Genomic DNA, 22,093 nt, shown 5'->3' on the forward strand with positions numbered 1-22,093 from the left:
GAGTGGGATGGGTATGCCCAGATGTGGGTCCTGTGCTCTCCATGCCACTGGAATCAAGCTATCCTGGCTGAAGAGGGGTGAAACCCCGAAACCGGTCCTAGGATGCTTGTTTCCAGTCCAGGGAGGACCTCGCTTGGCAGTTCGGGCTGGACTGTTCCCATGAGGCACAGGGTCAAGACTGATTTGCATATGGCTAGGTTCAAACTGGAATGGCATGGTGAGCAAAAAAACAATGGATTTAGGCTCAGATCTCTGTACTGGGTGAATGTATGACATTGTTCTGCATTCTGTCCATCAACTGTTGTTTTTGCAACTTTCTAAAAGTGGCATTTTGAAAATTGCAATCTAAAATGTGACTTTACTATTAAAGGGGATTCTTAAATTACAATTTATTTGAGTCCAAACACAAGCTTTTGACTTGCTGCCAAATAAAAGTTATCACTTATTAAATGTAATACGGTAATCCAATGTTATCGAATGGGAGATATAGTCCTTACAATAGTAAACAAGCATTTACAATGCAATGGTCTCGGCATTGTTAAAGTTAGAGCTATTGGCATTGCTCATGACATTATTTTTGTTTATGTTTTTGTTTTTAAAACATTTAAAGAAACGGCATTGTTATTTACAATGTCAATAGCTTAACCCCTTCGCCGCGGCGGGAATTCCGCCGCGGCGCTGGGGGGTGCGGGGGGGCAGCGCGGTGGCCCGGTGCTCATGACAGAGCCGCTCCGTCATGAGCCACAGTTGAGCTGTGCTCATGACGGAACGGTTCCGTCATGACTCCGCCCAGTTGCGTTGTCCCCCCGCACAGGCGGGGAAACAGCGCCGCGTGGGCGGAGCGGCCACCAACGGTCGTGTCATGACGGAACCGTTCCGTCATGAGCACACGGCAACCGTGGCTCATGACGGAGCGGTTCCGTCATGAGCGGGGAAGGGGTTAATCTCTCTCAAATGCGAGACCTATTTTTGTGCAGGTTTCCTTCCTGCAGTATTCTAACGTGGAAGTATTCCGGTCGAATTAGCAGAAATGTTTATTTTGGGCAAAATTTGACCTGCTATAAACAACTGGATGCGACTCAATTCAAATTACGCAGTAGGCAAGAGCAATATGCTGTCTAAAAGAAAAAGAAACAACATCCTGGAAAAAGCAAACACTCATAGGAATGAAAGATTAAAAAAAGCATGTAAATTGTAAGCAGAAACAACATGGTGAACTTAACGCTTTTACAGTCATAATGCAGAAATCAACGAGTATTTTTGCCTGAAAACTACAGGGCCCAGAAAGGACCCATTTCAATGTCCACTGCTTATATGCTTACAAAATGTAAGCAGTATGGTTTAAAAAGACCACATTCATGAACACAAAGCCGCCGTATACATTTTGTTTTCCAATCCACCCATCAACCAAGTATTGCAGTACCTCCAGGTTTGGCGCACTTCACCACCAGGGAAAAACAGCGCTTCACTGCAAACTCAGTAAAGTGACGCTAATGTTTTTGGGGTTTGAATAAAACCAATCTGGCCACTTTAAGAACACTCCGTCTTGGTTTTTTTATTGATTTTTCATATTATGAACCTTTTATTTCTGAGGCTGCACTTTGCAATAGAAAAATGTACAAACGGCATTTCCAGCAAAAGTTTTCTTTTTTGCATCCATTTCACAGGGGAACAAATGAACGACAGGAAGAGAGGGTGAGAACCATTTCTTGAGTCTTGGTTTTCGGTAAGTGAGGAGGAGTTAGAGAGGGAATAAGAGTAAGAAAGAGTAAGAAAGAGTGGGGGGGGGGGGCAGCTGCCAGCGGCAGAGCAGAAGCGGACACCTTCCTTGTCTTGTCCGGGCAGGAAGCAAGAGACGGAGACCTTTTCCTTCTCTGCTCCCCGCCCGTCCCCGAACAGCGCTTCACTGCAAAACTCAGTAAAGTGACGCTAATGTTTATGGGGTTTGAATAAAACCAATCTGGCCACTTTAAAAACACTTTTTATTGATTTTTCATATTATGGACCCCAGGACCCCGCAGGAGCTCGCCGACTTTGTAACCACCAAAGAAAGGTATGCGACCTCCCTTAGCAGCTGTGATGAAATACGGATAAAAATGTAAAGTGAAAGCGCTTGTTCCCTTCCTGGCAGCCGGGGAAGCCAGTGTAGGAAGCCTGCTCTAGTTTAGCTGCAGGCGCTGTGCAGAAAAAAACAGAACGGTGCGCAGCCTATTGAAGCGTCCGCCATACTGTGATGAAGTGGGGCTGAAAATGAAAAGTGAAATGACGTTTAAACAGGGCCTGCAAATATGCATTTTTAAATGGTCTCTGCCTGTTTCCTTCTGCAGCAGCACTTCCAAAAGGGACCAATTTACCAAAACCTTCAACATTCTATTTTCTGTACGTGATTCAGGATTCAAATGGGGCACATACAATCTGATTTCTTTTGTCGGAACAGCAGCGACATGCAGGAGGTGGTGGGGGATGCCACGGGGAGATGAGGCGATTAATGGCAAATATATAGTGCGACGGGCGGAGCCTTGGTAAAGAAAGAAAACAAGCAACGGAGAGTGACTAAAAAGGAAACGGAAACAAAGTTTCCTGAAAAACACTATGCCCCTCACACTCCTGTACTGCAGCTGAACATGTCTCCTCACCTCTCAGACGGCCTCCTGCCCACCAGCCCTGTGCACTGTAATTCGTTTTGTTGATTTTAATGGCGGGGCCTCTGGAGCTGCCCTGGGAAGGGGCACACGAGGGAACAGAGGACTGCCCTGGTAGATAGTGACATAGAGATGGGCCGATAAAATGACTCACTTTCCAGACGGCAGGCGAATTTCCGTCCTGGAGGTTGACAATACAGCACAATGTATTCACATCTGGTTTCAAGATAATTATCTGTGAGTTACACTTTGATTGTGTGACGAAAACGAGGGTAAATGGTGGACATTTGATGACGGGGAGCGATCAAGGCATATTCTCCCCTCTCTTTGGGTATTCTCAGAAATACAATTTTCATTTGTGGCTCAGCCTCTAACCTTCTCGTTATATACGAACCCTCCGTCCCCTTGCAATAAAATAGCACCAGGGCCCCTCCTGACTGAGACTGATCTCCATGGAAAAGCTAGCTCAAGAAAAAAATATTACCAAGACTCTCGAGTCGTTATCTAGATAACACTTGCGTTTTGCAAAACAATATTTTGATGCATCTTTTTAAACCACTCCCTGGCCACTCAGGAACCGCCCGGGGTGACCGCCCCCGTGTCCAGCTTCATGTTCTATATATCTAACAGCCCCCAATTAAAATCTTAAAAGTCTGTGTTATTGACGCGCTCTTACTTTTCTTGTGTCATCATTACTAATACGCGTTCTCCGTGTTCGGTTTGTTGCAGATCTGTTTGATTAGTTGAACTGTTATTCTCTTGTCTTGCTCCTTACAACAGTGCCTGCCAGCCCTGGGCTCTGCAAACAGCGGCGGGTAGTAAATCAGACCGTGCGAAGTACTCATGCCAAGGAGCCTTTCTTCAGACATGAACCCTTCTGCATTCTGACGCGCAAAAACCCCGAAGGAATGCGACGCCTCTGTCTGTGAAATACGACGTGGCCATGCTGGGCGCTCGCAGAAGTTTCCTAGCGCTCGATGCTGTTGCCTAGCTCGAAGTATGCAGCACGGAGGCAGCGCTGAACACCCTCTGGCAAGAATAAGCATGATGCCAACATTATTTAGGGTGGGAACAGAGGACTGCCCTGGTAGATAGTGCCACCCGTGAGCTGTTACAAGCTGATCTACAGCAGCCAGCCGGAGAGGACAGGGGGAGGAGACCAGAGCAGCAGCCAGACACAGGAGCACCGAGGGAGACCAGAGCAGGGGGGGAGAAACGCAGCGGCGGTTTCAGATTCGGGGGCGTGTTTCTTTTTCTCTCCTCTTGCCATTGGCTGGAGGAGAGAAAAACACGCCTGAGTAAGGGCGTGGCTAAAAAGTAGAAAGAACAGCAAGAACACGCCCCCGAATCTGAAAAAGACGGAGCCTATTTGGAGGGACGGCTCTCTCCTCCAATGGCTGGCCTCCGTTTAGGAAGCCAGCCAATGGAGGAGAAGCAAAAAGAGAGGCGGGCTAAATAGCCACTCTAGAAAACATTAAATCTTCCGACTTCCGGTTCTGCCTTCGGCAGACCGGTAGTCCTCGACCTAAAAAAGGAATTTAGGAGTTTTTCACTACTAGAACATGTAAAACGAAAACTCACATGCACCCTACCTTATGGGCCTTTAGGGCCAATCTTATGGGTGGCTCATATGTATTAAAAAGAAAGCCATGGGCCTGGCAACAGCTTTATTTTGCTAGAGCAAATTTGCAGTTTGACACTGCACTACAGGCTGCAATGGCAGTCCTGAGACATGTTTTAAAGGACTACTGTAGTGGATGTCATAATGATTGGTGCAGGCCCACTAGTAGCATTTAATTTACAGGCCCTGAGAGTTCTTAGTAAATTAAATGTGCCAATCAGATGTAAGCCAATACTACCATATTTTAAAGAGAGAGCACAAGCACTTTAGCAGTGGTAAAGTGCACAGAGTCCTAATGCCAACAAAACCAGAATTCAGAAAAGAAGAAGGGGTGAAGGCAAAATGTTTGGGGTGACCCTGCAGAGAGTGCCACGTCCAATTTGATATGTAGGTCTGCTTTACCTTTTATAGTTGTAGGCCTTCAAGCCCCAGGACTGGCTGAAGCAGTCACACTTGGCAGCACTGGCTGTCCTCAAGGTGCAGCACCTGGAAGATGTATTTAGCTTGTTCATCGTAGGAGATATGCCACAGGACGTCTGCAGGTGCTACTCTGCAAAGTTCACAAAGTCTGATCAGATCTACCAGCATAGAGGTGTTCACTTTTTCTTATCAGACATATTCAGGTGCTGATGCTGCTATGTAGGATGGCTGGAGGAGGGGTAAGGTAGGGCACGAAACACCATACCATACGATTTTCTTACCATGGAGGGGATCTCATTGTGGTGAGAACCTAAGGTTTTTGCCTAGCCCTATTGTTTTAAATGAGTGTGAATGTTTGCCAGTTAATACTAGACTTCCAATGTCAGCAAATGAAATGTATATTCCACCCTTAAAAAATGTCCCTGATTAACATCTGTCTACCACCAAGAAAGAAGGACTCTCTCTCTATATATATATATATATATATTCACTCAAAGGAGATCCTATTTTGAGTGACCTTGTTCCCAATAGACCGCTGCTAACTTTTAGAAAAGCCAAATCCATGAGAGATGAATTGGTGGTAACAAGCCCAGAATTAAAATCTAAACAGATGTGGCTTAAACCTAGCCCAGGCTTTCACCGTTGTCTAAAATGTAAAGCTTGCAAATTTGGGAAAAATGAAACGCAGGTCACATCTACACTGATAAAAAATCCATGGAAGATTAGATACTCACTTAACTGTAGAAGTGAGTTTGTAGTCTACATTCTGAAAAGCTCATGTCCCAAACTATATGTTGGCAGCACGATACATATGGTTCATATCCGAATCCTGCAAAATTTGAGGGCAATAAACAACAAAGACCCCAATTACGCAGTTGCTCGACACATTCATGAGATCCATAATGGGAATGCAAATGAGATATGTTACTTTGCTATAGATCAAGCTCCCAAATCCCGAAGGGGAGGAAATAGGGAGCGCAAATTGAGACGACTGGAATCAAAATATATTGTCTTATTCAACACGAAGGCCCCGTTTGGTCTGAACACTGAGGAAGATCTACGTGTTCATTTATAAAATTAACAAAATTAGACAGATCCTTTGAGTGTTCGTTTTTTAACATACCTGTGTAAGCATTTTAACAAGGTCACTGTGTTTTGAATTTGACATTGTTCTATTAATTTTTTTTCACAGATGTTTGTATTTCTTGCCAGTCCAGTCGAAATTATGTTCATGAGATTTAGGGAATTTACAACAATTTGTGTTTACTTCTTGTTATAGGCATTAAGAAATTCTGCTGCAATGGACGGGCTGTTTACTAATATCGGATGGGTTTTACATACAGAAGCACTTGCACTTTATGTAAATAGTAAATCATTTAGATAATGCCATTGCGGTGGCTTTTATGACGTAGTATGAAATTACAATTAAATAAGGATAAGAGTCTTAATAGTTGCCTTTCCATAGAAATATGGTACTGCTCAAAGTTCAAAAGTTATTTACTATGTTGTTGTTTGTTACTCTAAATTCCTGATTGGTTTACCGTTTTAGATAATTCTTATAAAAAGAAAAAATATAAGAGAGAGAAAGTTGAGAAATGAGAGACTAAACGGACAAAAAGAAGGAGATGAAGCAAAAAACAGACAGAGAACAACAGAGAGAAAGTCGGAACCATGAGCAAAAATGTAGAAATCACCAATATGATAAGACAAACGAAGAAAACAAATTGTTATCTGCCATAATGTATATGATTGACAAACTCCACGTGGAGTAAATAACTAGTTACTGGCTGGCATTGATTGACATTAGATGACACTGTGTATTCAATTTTATCACTGGCAAGGAATAATTGTGCATTAGTCATTTAGAAACTGCAAGGACTTTGATAATGTATTTTACAGGCTAAACATGTAGGGCACTTGCCCAGGACTTTAGAATAAGAATATTTTCAAAAGATTGGAAAAAGGAAATATGATGCGAAGCGTGAAATGGTTTTGCAATTTCTTTTGCACTTGCACTTTATTGGTATATTGGGAGACAAGCACCTTTGCACTTCATTGATTGTAATTGTTGCACTGAAGGAGTTTTAATGGGAATTTTTAAGAAGGAATCTCCTGATATAGTTTCTTTTAAAATTGTCCTATTGTTTCACGTGCATCTATATTTGTATATTCTTATCTACAGCCATGAGGATGATTGTATAACAAATATGAAGCAATATTTGTTACTAGGTATTGCCTGTTTGGATAAAGTTTTGTTTTAGATTAAAAAAGAAAAAAATGAATTAGAGAAAGTCCCACATGAAAATGAGAGTCTTCTCTCCATGTCTATAAGCCAGTGATTGGTGTGAAAAACCATGTGACCTTTAAATGCAGTTTACGTATTTGTATTTTAACCCATACACTGAACTTGTTTCTTGTTGCATGATTAAGGCAGGTGATGCCGAAACGCGTCGCAATGGAGTAAGAGCATTAAACGCGTGAATTCAGTGAAGTCGTTGGTGTCGGTGTCCCTTCTTTTGGTGAAGATTGGAGTTGGTGGTTGATATATATATATATATTTCAGAAAACAGCTTGTTACTTTCTGGGTCTTCATGGAATTTTAATGTCATAAACAGGGGCAGAATATCCCTGTATGCAAAGTATCGCTGGCTAAAAAGCTAAGACTGAAATATCTTCAAATTGTGAGCCGGGGTTTTAATTTGTACAAACAGGGCTGGTTCTAGGATTTTTGGTGCCCTGGGCAGAAGGGTAAAGTGCGAGGCCCCTCTACATTGCATAGAAGTGACACATTCAGGGCTGTTTACATCTGAATAGCTGCCCCTGCTCCTGCGGCTGCAGCCCGCCCCTCTCAGCCACCTACAAGCACCTCTTAACAGCTCATCAGGGGCTGAAAGTGTGAGGGTTGCTTATCACAGAGAGGTTTAATACTGCCAGGGAGTAAAACAGTCGAGCAATAGTCCTTCCGCTGTGCCTCTGCGAGGGTGGGGTTGGAGGCCTAATTGCCGGACAACACTAAGGAATATGCCTTCAGGCAACTGGGAATTGGGGCCCCCCTCCCCTTGGGTTCTCCTTGCTACACCATAGCAGTGAAGCCAGGGGAGAGGGGCGTACTAAGGTGGTGCACTTGCATGCTGGCAACTGTAGCATTGGTGCGGGCCCAGGTTTGAGGGTTGACTACGGGGTCCTGGGCAGCTGCTCACACTGCCCATGCCTAGCGCCAAAAAGTGGTCTAGTACATTTTAGTTACTGTTACTGCTTGATCCGCACGTAAAACTGCTGATGTCATTTGTGTAGACTTTCTGATAGGTAAATGGTTTTTACCAAGTTTCACTTACAGGGAAGACATGTAGGTTATGGGCTGCTACAATGCAAGCTTTGACAACACAACACAAAGACTGTATTCCAGTGACATCAGCAACACTACAAGACTATGTCAGTCACACAGAAGTAGTACAGTGCAGGCCTTGCTAGTATTCCACCCTCACAGCTCAGGCAGTGGAATCCCAAGTCTCACCCTCACAGAACAGCTATATATAAAGCAGAAGCAATACAAGAGTCCCTCCCTGACAGAACATGTACAGCATGAAAGCATCAGTTTGATCATTCCCCCTTATAGAGCAGGAACATTTCAGTCAGACGCTATGCAACTCTCCCTTCCTCACACAATCAGTAAATATCAGGCACACAGAACAACTGCACCACAGAAACAGCAAAACAAGATTCCGTCTCTCCCAACTGTGCACCATGCTGAGGACTTTTTAATCCCAAGTGTGGAACTCCGTGCTTAATTTGTTTAAAACAAAAAAAAAAAAAAAAGGGCTAGGGCTAGGGCTCTCATCAGGAGGCCACTGCAGCTTGCACCATGCATCGCCCCTGCCATGCTGCCAATGATAGTAAAAACTGAACTACTAACCATCACCCTCCGACAAGCGTGACAATTCGTGCTATTCCAGGTCCCCATAGCTATAAGAATGGTTTGAGCGGCAAGTACTAATAATTTTTAATGTATTCTGAGTTAATAATTGACTGTTGTGGTCATCTCTAAATTAACGAGACAGCCCCACCTTATGGCAGACTGACACAAGCACCGGTGTTGACAATTAAGTGCTGTTGCCAAGCACCGGAAACCACCGGCTCTAATAAAACACAGGTGGCACTACAGGCATCCACCTAGTATTTCTTTCAATATAAATTTGCCCTACCCTCTCGCCTACCTCACACACCACTCTCTCTCTTGTACAATTCTTTATCATGTATTTTACTTTCAATTTTCACACACAATATAGCATGAACATTTATGTACTGCTTCCTACCCTTGCCATGATGCTGAGGACATTTGTGGACAGGTAGCTTGCTACTCCCGAGGGGTCCAGTGTTAGTGGTTTTGTTACGCATAAGGATTTCAGTTTGTCATACTATTTCATGTTGTGTCATGCATTTAAAAAATGCATCTCACACAGATTGATTAGGCAATACCTTAATGTATGGAAGCTAAAGTAGCTCATTGTTTTTAGTTGGCAATGAAGAACTTTGTGGATAGGTAGAACAACACTCTGTGTTACTTACAATATTAGAGACAGTTATTATACATATCGAATTACAGTTTGACATGCTGTTTAACACAAAGGCCTTCATTACGATGTTGGGTGGACCACTGGTCGGTCGGTCCCGACTGCATTATTAGGATACCCACTTCCATTTTTATATGAGAGTTTGTAATGTGGCTGTAAACCGGCCGTAGCACAAGCTCTCATAGAAAAATGGGTGTTTTTGTTAATCCCTACACTTTACGGTGCCTGTCACGCAGTACAGGGATTAACAGGGGGGCACATAGGTGCCCCCAGGCCTCCAACCAGAGGCCGCTGTGGCAAGGGGGCCATGCTGGGGGCCCCCAAAGTCACTTTTCGACAGGCTTTTCATGTCGGAAAGCCCAGCATGAAAAGCCTGTCAGTAATCGACATCATAATACCCATGGAGTGAATGCAGTACTAAAGGAATTATGAGCGGCCTCTGACTGGCCGACTGGCTCCTTGCGCCTGTCGGAATCCAGTTGGTCCGACCGGACGGTTTCAAATCCAACAGCCTTCATCATGAGAAGGCTGTCAGATTTGAATTCAATGATATAAGTCGGGCCCACAGTTGTCACACAGTTTGCAAAGCATTTTGCCGTGCAGTTTGTTATGCAATCTGTTATATAACACTGTTGCAGACTGTCATATAATCTGTTATACCATATGTCCTTAAGAGCTTTTAGTACATCATGCATGCAGTGATTTAGCTAGTGAGGAAATCGAAAACATGATGGGTGGAATGCTTGAATTCATCCCAGCCACAGGTAAATACTCAGACCACATCCTAGTCCCTTGCTTTGTCTGAGGTAGCATGGTAGGCGAAAACTGATGAGCTAGGATGTGGCTGAGAGGAATTTAAAGCAGCTGAGATGAAGTCAAGTGTTCCACCAATCACCTTTTTCTTTTCCTCAATGCATCGTCTTAAGTGTGGCATATATGCCCACAAGTGGGTTCTATACTGTGAGTGCCACAGTAACCATTTTGTTTTTTAAAACATACTTTATTGATTTTCATTTAATACCTTTACATACCATCAACTTGGTTCAGTTGTACAATTGCATTTTCAACATGGCATTATGTACATTGCGTTCATGACCTTTTGCCTGATCGAGTAAAAAAACAAAATAACACAGGTATGTAATCCGAATATATCTGTGTGCAGTATCAACAACAAGTATGTACAGTGATCATTAACTTTGAACATGTATCCCCATTCGACATATCCCACTCTTTCCCTCCCAGGCCCTGGCAGTCATTTCAGCATCATAGACCAAAGTGCTACAGTAGCCATAACTCGCTTAGAAGACGTAGGGGCATATTAACAACGGCCAGCGATAATAATCGCTGGCCGTGCCTAACGATAATTATATTATCGCAGGCTATCTCTGGTATTTATTGCCCTGGTAGCGCGTTATTAACAACGCGTTACTCCAGGGTGATAAAAATTCCAGAGATAGCGAGGTTATTGCCCTTTTGCAGGGAACATCGCTGGTTTTCCAGCGATGTTCCCTGCAAAAGGGCAATAACCTTGCTGATACGACCCACAGGGTCGTATCAGCATAATCCACCCCCTATGTTAGGGATGGCTAAGTCAGGATTTTAGCAGACGTTAGGTTTTGGCGAAAACTGCAGTTTTCGGCAAAATCTAATGTGTGCTAAAATCATGTAGGCTGCCTTGTAAATATCGCGATGTAAACATCAGCGATATTTGCAAGGTAGTCCATCTTGGGTACGCCCAGTAACGCCCACTTTGCATCTCATTGGAGATGCAAAGGGAGGCGTTGGGAAAAAGGGTGCTAACATGGGATTATGCATGTTAGCACCCTCTTGTAAATAGGGTGATAGTTTTATCTCCGCTTTTTTGGCTTTGTAAGCCAAAAAAGCAGAGATAAAGCCCTTGTAAATATGCCCCGTAATTAGGCTGAAACCGGCCTGTGGTTGCTTGTTTTCTTGTTCAGCGGGACCCTGCCTGGCAATTTGATTGGGCTGTTCCTATTAGAGCAGGACGAAGGCCGATATGCAAATGGCTGGTTTCTGTTTAAGGTGGGATGCTGGGCAAACATCAATGGACTGGGATGTGGGCTAAAATAATTACTAATCATGGAGATTAATTCAAACATGCCACCCATCGTATTTTTGCTTTCCTTCATTCATGTAATGTCCCATGCAGTTGTGTGATCATCATGCAAGCAGTCTTGGAAGCATTTAGTTACCATGTGCGAATAGTGGCACCACTAAAATATTGTATGCAATCATCCCAGAAGTGACAGAATCTCAGCCCCTGGTGACAGTTCTAAGCCACAAGTAAGTACATTGTGGAGACAATACAGAAGTGACAGAATCCTAGCCCTTCGCAGCAGTGCCAATCCACCAGGATACAACACATAGAGTCAAAACAAGAGTGACAGAATCACAGCTGCTGGAGCAGTGCTAAGCCACCATGACGTCTAGTGGGGTGAGACAAAGGTACCATGGTATATGATCTATGGTTTAACATTAGAAATATTGACTTTTTAGGTAGACACGGTGATCAGTTGAGATGACATCTTTTAGTATAGGTAGGATAAATGTATCAGGTTATTTTTTTAATATTAACATATAACATATAAATAGCATTTCCAATATCTTAAATACAAAATTCATATTACATAATTTGTTATACCAATTCTAAAAAAGAGTAGAAAGGGAGAATGGCCCATAAAAATAAAAAAGAGTACACACATTAATTCCTTCTATTACTTGCTCTTAAATAACACGATTTCCTGTATGTAGATGTTTAGGAAACGATGGAGCCACTCCTGGGGTGTAGGTGGATCCGAGTCTTTCCAGGCAGTAGCAATCAGCAGTCAAGGCACGGCTACTGTCAATGTATCAGGTTAAGTAAAGTGGTAGTGGGGGAGTAAGAGGTGGAAGGATAGGAGTCAGGGGAAAGTCTGCTTGATGCTATAGCCTAATGCCCTTCTCCTAAATGATATTTACACTTTTGTCATTAAGAGTTGGCAGTGCCAGGCAGATTTCATATTTTGCTTGCTGGGATCTACCCAGGAGCAGCAGAGGAGTCTCCAGTGGCATGCACTGGTTATATGCCGCCAGGTAAACGTCAAATTGGGACCATCCAGATGTGGCAGGAAGTATTGCTCTATAAACAGTCATAGCACAGGTATGTACATCGCTAGAAAGGTTGTACTTTACCAGACCCATTCTTGGAGGCAGGTGATGACTGTTTCCTGGTCTTGAAGCTGGTGGGTCTTTTTGGTTCCTACTGGAAGTGATGTGGCTTGCCAGTGCAAAAGCAGAGGCTCTGGCCCAAGGCCCTTACAACTCCAAATTGGAGAACTGCTTATGTGATTCGGTCCTAACCACCAAAGTCCTTATTCACAGCACACCAGGGCAGTAGGATACCCTGACATATGTGACAAAAAAGCCTATAACATTGTCACATGACATTATAAGATGGGTCAGGCTGTCCAATCTCAAGCAGGCCAGTGGGAACATATCTTGTCAAAGACATTTAGCTAACAGTCGCCATCTTTCAATAAACAAATAAAAAATTAGCACTTGTAATGATTTTTTTTCCAGCAGGAAAACACTTTTAAAATGGCATACTGTCAACATTTCATACAAAAACAATTTTCATCTTTCACACAACATAATCTGCAACATTTACACCAAAAAACAAACTTGAGCAAAACACTTTGCTTCAACAATATTACACAGAACAAATGATTTAGCAATCCAAGGAAAGGTATGACTGCTCTTTTTGAAAGAAAACTAGCAAAACAAGTGTATTTACCCAGTCAGATAGAGATTGAAAAGAGTGTTTGCAAATTTTACTTTATGGTGATCATGATTTCTTGAAGGGTGAAGAACCTATTTTCAGGGGGATTTATTAAGTGTGTGGTAAAACAGCTTATTTTAACCTACCACGAAATTGGGTGGGTATCTGTAATTTGCTTTAGTGTTTTCAAGAAGCATACCTTGTGAATGAAAGTAGATTTAAAAGAGTGAAACATGACTTTCGACAAGTGCTTATGGATATTTTTGGTTTGTTACTTCATCCTATTGGTGTTGGTTTGAATCTTGTGAAGATTAGGAAGTTGTCGACTTTGGTGGATCGACTGGCAACTGATACTGCTGGAGCACTAACCAAGATTAATGAGGAAATGATTGTTTGGCATGCTATGGCTTTCCAGAATAGGCTAGCTTTAGATATTCTTCTCATGAAAGAGGGCGGTGTCTGCTGAATGTTGAAAGTAAGGCATTGTTGTGCATATGTTCCTAAGAACAGCAATCTTATTAATCAATACATCTCATGAGACGAAGGTTTTTGAATAATCTGGTGTGTGTGGGACAGTTGGTTCATAGGTTAGTGCAATTGCAGGTGGAATTTTGAAGTTTAGAGAGTGGTTTGGTGAGACGAAGAAGGTATGTTGAGAAGAGTGTTAATCCCACTAGACATAATACTCCTGTGTATAATATGTTTATTTTAAGTTCCTTGGGGTAATATGCTTTAGGAAAGGTCTTTAGTTGCAACACAAATAGGTAGAAATATCAACTCGTAAGAAGAGGATTAGATCTGAATATGAACTGGAGGACATCAAGGCTGAAGTGTTTATGAATTAAGTGCACTGAAAGATTAAAGAAGGAAAAAGCTACATACAAATTATGAAATGGTTTTGTAATGTGATTTTGTGATGATGGTTTTTCATTAGAGGAGGGAAAGTGTAGGCCCCGATTCCATAGTTAATGATTCTGCATATTATATTACCACTAAAGAGTCATAAATTCAATGTTTTTACTGTGTTTTATAAAACGAGAATGTTGTGTGACATGATTGAGTCTTTAGACCTACTAGTGTTTTCAGATAGCATAATTCAATGCTGGTGGTATCTAGCAGTTCAGAAACTCGTCTTCCTGCTCCCTGTGTGTGCATCACACAGTCTCAATTTTGACCTTCGCTACTTATTTAAAGATATCAAATTAAATTGGCTCTATGGTCTTGCTCGCACTGCAACTTTAAAAAAATGTAATGTTTTGTATTGCGGGTGGTCTTGGACAGGACTGATTTTACAACTGGGTGCAAACTGAAGCAATTTCCTTACTTCCTTAGACCGAACGGAGGTGCTTTTTATATTCTGAATGTGGTATTTTCTGTGTAAGGCATAGTTCAGCGTATCCATTACATTTAGGGCAAATGTCAATATTTCCACATGATGTTTTTTTCTGTTTAATTATTGGATGGTGAATGTTACTTTCTCTGTCATACCACAGGGATGGCACAGTTTCTCTGAACTAAAAAATATATAACCCATCATTTGGGAAATGAGCAAGGTCCTCTTTTGGCCGTCTCAAAGAAGAGACGCCATGGTAGCTTGTTTATCACTCTGAACTTTGAAAAATTTTTGGATTCTCTCCAGAAAGGTTCATCTGACAAATGCTCCTTGATTCTCATTTGCTTTATGCTGGAACATATTTGGTGCTGGCAGTTAATTAGGTATGTGCTTGTTTTCCACTGTCAGTGACATTTAACATGTAGTTGCATTTTCAACAATTTGATATGATTTGAATAACCAATGCTTTTGCCTTCTGTATTTATTTTTTATTTTAAAATAAACCTTCATGGTTTGTACTTTGATTCCTGTTCCAATGTGGATTTTCCCGAGTGGATTTTCGTTCTCTTTTGGTTGAATAAGTTTAATGTATGGTTCTCATCTGGAATAGACTCACACATTTATCTCAAACATCAGCCCCTTTAATGCTAAAAAGCACACATCCTCCCATGCACACTTTTCCTTTCACATTCTGGTGCCAATTACGATCCTGTAAAAAAATTCCCCGTGCGACTCGTATCCGGTCTTTTTACCGTACGAATCGTACAAGTGCCGTACGAACTGGCAATCACGATTCGCATGGTAAAAAGTCCATACGACCCGCATTGGGAATCATTCCCCACACGTCCTCGGGTCGGAAAATGTGTCCGACACGTCCTCGGACGATTTACCGTACAAACGTGAAAAGTGAAGTCCGACCGAGGAATCACGATCCCACCCGTGCGTCCGATCTCACAACCGTATGGTAAAAACACCGTCCGCACCGAACTCCCATTGCAACCATGGAGACATGTGCCCGCATACGCGCCCAACACTCCCCCCAGCACCCATACGTTCGAGTCGTACTCCCCGTGAATGTACACCCCCCCCTGTATGTACACCCGTGTACGTGTCGAACCCCCACCCGTGTATGTACACCCCTGTACGTTCGAGTCGTACCCCCACCCCTGTACGTGTCGTACCACCGTCTATGTACACCCCCCCACCCCTGTACGTGTCGTACCACCGTCAATGTACACCCCTGTATGTTCGAGTCGTACCCCCACCCCTGTATGTGTCGTACCACCGTCTATGTACACCCCAGTACGTTCGAGTCGTACCCCCACCCCTGTACGTGTCGTACCACCGTCTATGTACACCCCAGTACGTTTGAGTCGTACCCCCAACCCTGTACGTGTCGTACCACCGTCTATGTACACCCCTGTACGTTCGAGTCATACCCCCACCCCTGTACGTGTCGTACCACCGTCTATGTACACCCCAGTACGTTCCAGTCGTACCCCCACCCCTGTACGTGTCGTACCACCGTCTATGTACACCCCAGTACGTTCGAGTCGTACCCCCACCCCTGTACGTGTCGTACCACCATCTATGTACACCCCCCCACCCCTGTACGTGTCGTACCACCATCTATGTACACCCCCCCACCCCTGTACGTGTCGTACCACCGTCTATGTACACCCCCCCACCCCTGTACGTGTCGTACCACCGCGTACCTACACCCCTGTACGTTCGAGTCGTACCCCCACCCCTGTACGTGTCGTACCACCGTCTATGTACACCCCAGTACGTTCGAGTCGTACCCCCACCCCTGTACGTGTCGTACCACCGTCTATGTACACCCCAGTACGTTCGAGTCGTACCCCCACCCCTGTACGTGTCGTACCACCGTCTATGTACACCCCAGTACGTTCGAGTCGTACCCCCACCCCTGTACGTGTCGTACCACCATCTATGTACACCCCCCCACCCCAGTACGTGTTGTACCACCGTGTACCCACACCCCTGTACGTGTCGTACCCCCGTGTACCTACACCCCAGTACGTTCGAGTCGTACCCCCACCCCTGTACGTGTCGTACCACCGTCTATGTACACCCCCCCACCCCTGTACGTGTCGTACCACCGTGTACCCACACCCCTGTACGTGTCGTACCCCCGTGTACCTACACCCCAGTACGTTCGAGTCGTACCCCCACCCCTGTACGTGTCGTACCACCGTCTATGTACACCCCCCCACCCCTGTACGTGTCGTACCACCGTCTATGTACACCCCAGTACGTTCCAGTCGCACCCCCAACACAACCTCCTAAGTACGGAGCGCACCCCAGGCCCCAACATCACTACCGCATGTACGAGTCGTACCAAGTCACACACAAGGACAGCACCGTACAACCAAATGGCCCATGTACACACCGTACACACGCTCAAAACGCACGTACACAACCAGGACAAAACAAAACAACACAAGAATACACTATTCGAATGGCACAAAGCCACTAAACATGGCCAACAAACACTAAAAAAACACATACACTGACCTGCAACTGCCAAAAACAAACAGAGGCCCTAAACACCACCACTCCTTATAACACACCCACCCAAACTTCAAACACAGCCACACCCACCAATGGACCAATAAAAAGGGCCCACACACACAAACCATGAGCCTTTGCAACAGACTCACTGCTGCCAGACACCACAGACAACCTACAGCACCATACTACAAGCTTCACCACACCTTACACTTGCACACCTTCACACAACCACCTTAACAAACACCCCCTCATCACATTCACACACACACACACCTGCACAACCACACCCACAACCATCCACACACCCCCCCCCATCCACACACACCCCCCACCATCCACACCCACACCCCTTACCATGCCCACTACCAAGAATCCAAAGTTCAGTAACCGAGAGTTGGAGGTTCTTGTCGATGAAATCCTCAGAGTCGAGCCACAGCTCTTTGGAACATTGGTCAGAAACACCAGCATGGCAGCTAAAACAGCCATGTGGCAGACCATCATCGATGCTGTGAATGCGGTTGGGGACACCAGAAGGACCAGGCAGGAATGCCAATCCAGGTGGTACGATCTGCGGAGGAGGGTCCGAGCCAAGATGCAGGAGGAACACAACCAGGCCAACGCCACTGGAGGAGGGCCCTCCCACAGACCCGTACACTACCAGCCCTGGGAGGAGAGGGTGATGGCCATACTGCCGGTGGAGGCAGTGGACGGATTAGAAGGACTCCGAGACCCGGGTGAGTACACAAACAACGCACCTCACATGGGGGAACGTCATCCACAACCAAAATCACTAACAGGCACGCAACCACCCCAACCTATCGCATGACTCAACCACACTCCATGAACACGCACATGCCACTGCTGCCACCATGCCCCATGCACCCAGCTGGACAATGTCCAGTCACAGGCCACAGAAGACACCAACACATGACACGGTAACCTGGATGGCGGGAGGGTGGGCCCCAAAAATCACATAGTGCAACTCAGAAGCAGACAACAATGCCCTCTGCCCATATGGCCTAGGTCACAGCCAGACAAACACTGTGTCCCCACACAGGAAAGACTCGCCAGCAAATGGCGGACGCCTTGCATCAACACATGGGGGTGAAGGCACTGTTTTGCACATGTCAGCAGCTAATGAACAGCCAACATTGTGAAAGAGTGGCAGCACACACCACCACAGCAGCAGCGCACACACAGACACTACACCCAATGGGTGCCTGGAGATCAGAAACAAACTCACTTTAACAAGCCAAGGGCCATTCAATGATCTGCTAACAGTGTGTGCCCAGGAAGCTGGCCTGAGGTGACAGAGGGTGACACACAGAGGGAGGGAGAGGGGGACACAGAGGGAGGGAGACACAGGGACACGGACAGAGGGAGGAGGCTGACACACGGAGGGAGGGAGAGGGGGACAGAGAGGGAGGGAGAGGGGGACAGAGAGGGTGGGAGACACAGGGACACGGACAGAGGGAGGAGGCTGACACACGGAGGGAGGGAGAGGGGGACAGAGAGGGAGGGAGAGGGGGACAGAGAGGGAGGGAAACACAGGGACACGGAGAGAGGGAGGAGGCTGACACACGGAGGGAGGGAGAGGGGGACAGAGAGGGAGCGAGACACAGGGAGAGCAAATCAGGCGTGTGGGAATGTCTGCTCGTCAGCAGGTAGACTGCGTGCATGTAGCCAAGGGTGGCCAGTGCCAGAACCCCCCCTCTTCTCCATGGCAAAACACAGGGCCATGTCACAACCTGTTCACGAGCACAACAACAGCTACCTGCATCATATAAGTGTGTGGATCCACTCCATGTGCACATGTACAGTGCTACACGGAAGGCGCCAATGCATGGCCGCCACACCTGCCCACTCCACTGCTGACTGCAGTCACACTTGACGCAGCAAGTGAGACTGTGCCACACATAGCTAAAGGGGCCAAAGTGGTGCCCAAGGGACACACCCATGCACAAGTGCACTGTGAGTGGAATGCAAGACAGATCCTAATTCCAAGAGGAAAAGTGCCAACTTTGAAACTGATGAAACATGGATGTTGCATGGACCAAAATTAACATTGTCTCTCTCACACACAGGTCAACATCGTGGTTCACCCCCCAACACTGGGGGGGAAGACTCACAGGACCCGGATCTGCAGGAGCCCGATCCCACCGGCAGTGACCACTCTCACCACTCTGTGGACGAGCCCAACCAACCTGGCCCCTCTGGTGTCCAACCACCTGCAGCACCTGCGTCAGGTACAACTGTGCCAACCACCACCCCCACTCCTGCCACATCCCAGGAGACACCCAGGATCCCTGCCCCACCACCACAATGCAGCCAGGCTGGCCAGGAGGGACACGGTGTCCCAGGCACCCAGGAGGAGGTAGGCTACAATGCCAATGCCACCCCTCAGGGGTCCCGGAGACCCGATGTACCCACAAGGGCAGGCCAGGTGCAAGTGGGCAGGGGTGGTGGGAGTGGAGGACGGCGGAGGCGCGAGCCTGACCAGTTGGCTGGGGAACCGGTATTTGCCCATGTCCGTAACATCATGGACACATACCGGCAGGACACCACGGGCATGGCCCAGGTTGTGTCCATCCTCGAGGGGATCAAGACCCAGCAGGCCCAGCAACATGCCTGTCTACTGCAACACCAACGGAGGATGGAGGACAGACAGGCTGAGCAAGTGACGGTGTTCCAGGGGATTCACGATACACTCCGTCGGAGGGCCGACAACATGGCTGACCCTCCCTGTGCCAGAAGGCGGAGAACATCACCACCCACAGGGAGGGATCAGGAGGAGGAGGAGGAAACATCCGATGGAGCATCCCAGATGTCGTCACGGCCTGCTTCTGAGGGTCCCCGCAGGAGGGCGGGTCGTCCACGGAAAAGACCGTGAGGGTCGGCGCAACATCACCATCTCCCAGGACACCTGGCCTGGCACCTGGCCCACTGGAGCAACAGCATCACAGCATCAAGATACATTCTCTGCCACATGGCCCTGCTGGTCACTGTCTGACCAATGTTGACAAAGACTGTGGCATGGACTATGAGGATTTCCAATGGCAAGGACACCAACTCCCCTACTGAACTTTGGATTCCAAACTCCCGGAAAGCCCCTCACTTTATCCCCCCCCCAAAATAATAAATCACACTATGAAGAGAAGATGCCTGCTGGTTGCATTATTACCTTACATGTGTCTTGTAAAGTCTAAACATGCCTGAGTTATCTTTTGACTTCAACCATCCACACCCTGGGGCCTGAGTCTGGCACAGGACACACGGGTCACAGTGTATTAGGCAAGACAGACATGGAGCACCATACACACCCGTGATGGGCCCAACCAGCTGAGGGGGTGGCCGCACAACCGGGCTGACAGACACATTGAGTACAGCAACAGTCATGCGCAGAGGTCAGGGATCATGTGGAGTGTCCTGGGGGGCACCCAGGTATGTGTAGACAGGTGGCAGAACCATGTCCTGCAAGCTTGAGTCCGGTGGATGCAGAGAATGGGGGCCTGGCCAACGTTGGATGCATGGGGATGGCACATGTCACAATACCCACACAGTCATGGACATCATGCCCACTACACAGTCTCAGCCCACACACACAGCTTGCATCTTGCTACTCGACACATTGACACATAGCCACAATCAGGGTATACCATGCCAGACATGCTGGATGCACCGTGGCAACACACCAGCATTGACTGAGAAGAGGCACCTTGGAGGCATAGGGACACCTTTATTAGTCATGTTTTCGGGATTGCAGAGGCAACTTGAAGTACACATGAACACATCTTGTGGAGTAACATGTGGGTCCTACACTGGCACCCCCCTTCTGCAGCACAAATGTGTGTTAGCCATGGAACTGGCACACAAGCGTCGGCTAACAGCTAAACACCCACAGCTGCTCACGGAGAGCCTGCCATACACCATAGATCCGCTGATGTGGAATTCCCACACAATGTCAAGCCAATGCTAACCGTATGTGTCCGAGGGCAGTGTCACACACATTGATGCCATCATCACAATCCACTATCCCATCACTGATGACTGTCAACCAGTCAGACCATCTATTCAGGTGTACACAGCTGCATGTCGTGTCCCATGGTGATGCTACATGGCTGCAGAGGAACCAAACATCGACAGGGGCAGTGTGCATACATCGTGAACAACTGCCACACCCAATACACCCCTGATGCATCCCTTACCCTATGGAGACTTCCAAACGTGTCCGTGCCTGTAACGCTGAGTCAGCCCACGATGACGTGTCCATGAGGAATAGCAGTGCCACAACAATACAAGCAGCAGACGGCATGCGCAAGTACCTGGGGAAGAGAGACAAACAAGAAGTCAGCCACAAAAAGCACAGCCACTTGCATGTGCATTTACTCGACACATGTATGGATGACAACATGCTAGGTCACAATTATGACTGGGGAAATACAACCATCACTGGCACCATCATTCCAGTGACACACCCACACACACCTCTGACTCACGTGCCATACATGCAGGTGGACACACACATCACAACACATGCCACACGGGGACAAATGCGTTCACACTCAGACACTGGTACTCACCACTAAGCTAAGAAGTCGCGTATGAGCCGAGTCCGGATGTCCTCCTGCGGCTCCACATCCTCCACATCACTAGCCCCATTGCCAAGCCCTTCGTCCTCCACGGGTGGATGGTCCTCGTCATGTTGATCCAGGATGAGTGGCACAGCTTTCTCAACTGCCATGTTGTGCAGCATACAGCAGACCATGAAGATTTTGCAGACCTTCGCAGGGGCATATGGCAGGGCGCCGCCGGTCTTGTGGAGGCACCGAAAGCGGCTCTTCAGCAGGCCAAACGTCCTCTCTATCACTCGCCTTGTCCGGCCATGGGCGCTGTTGTAGCGGAGCTGGGCCGGCGTGATGGGGTTGCGGAGAGGTGTGAGCAGCCAAGGCATGTTGGGATAGCCAGCGTCCCCTACATGGGAAGCACATGGACATCGTTAGAACTGGTGAAGCGGTCGTGCTGGTAGGCTATGCAAAATACAGGACAGACAGACTGTACCCACCAACAACACATGCTCTTTCGTTGCGCAGCTGCATCAACATTTCAGGCATCCTGCTACACCTCATGATGTAGGCATCGTGTGCTGATCCTGGAAAACGAGCACAGACATGTGAAATCACCATGTTGGACTGA

Source organism: Triturus cristatus, chromosome 2_2, assembly GCF_964204655.1.
Source record: "Triturus cristatus chromosome 2_2, aTriCri1.1, whole genome shotgun sequence".
Taxonomy (NCBI): Eukaryota; Metazoa; Chordata; class Amphibia; order Caudata; family Salamandridae; genus Triturus; species Triturus cristatus.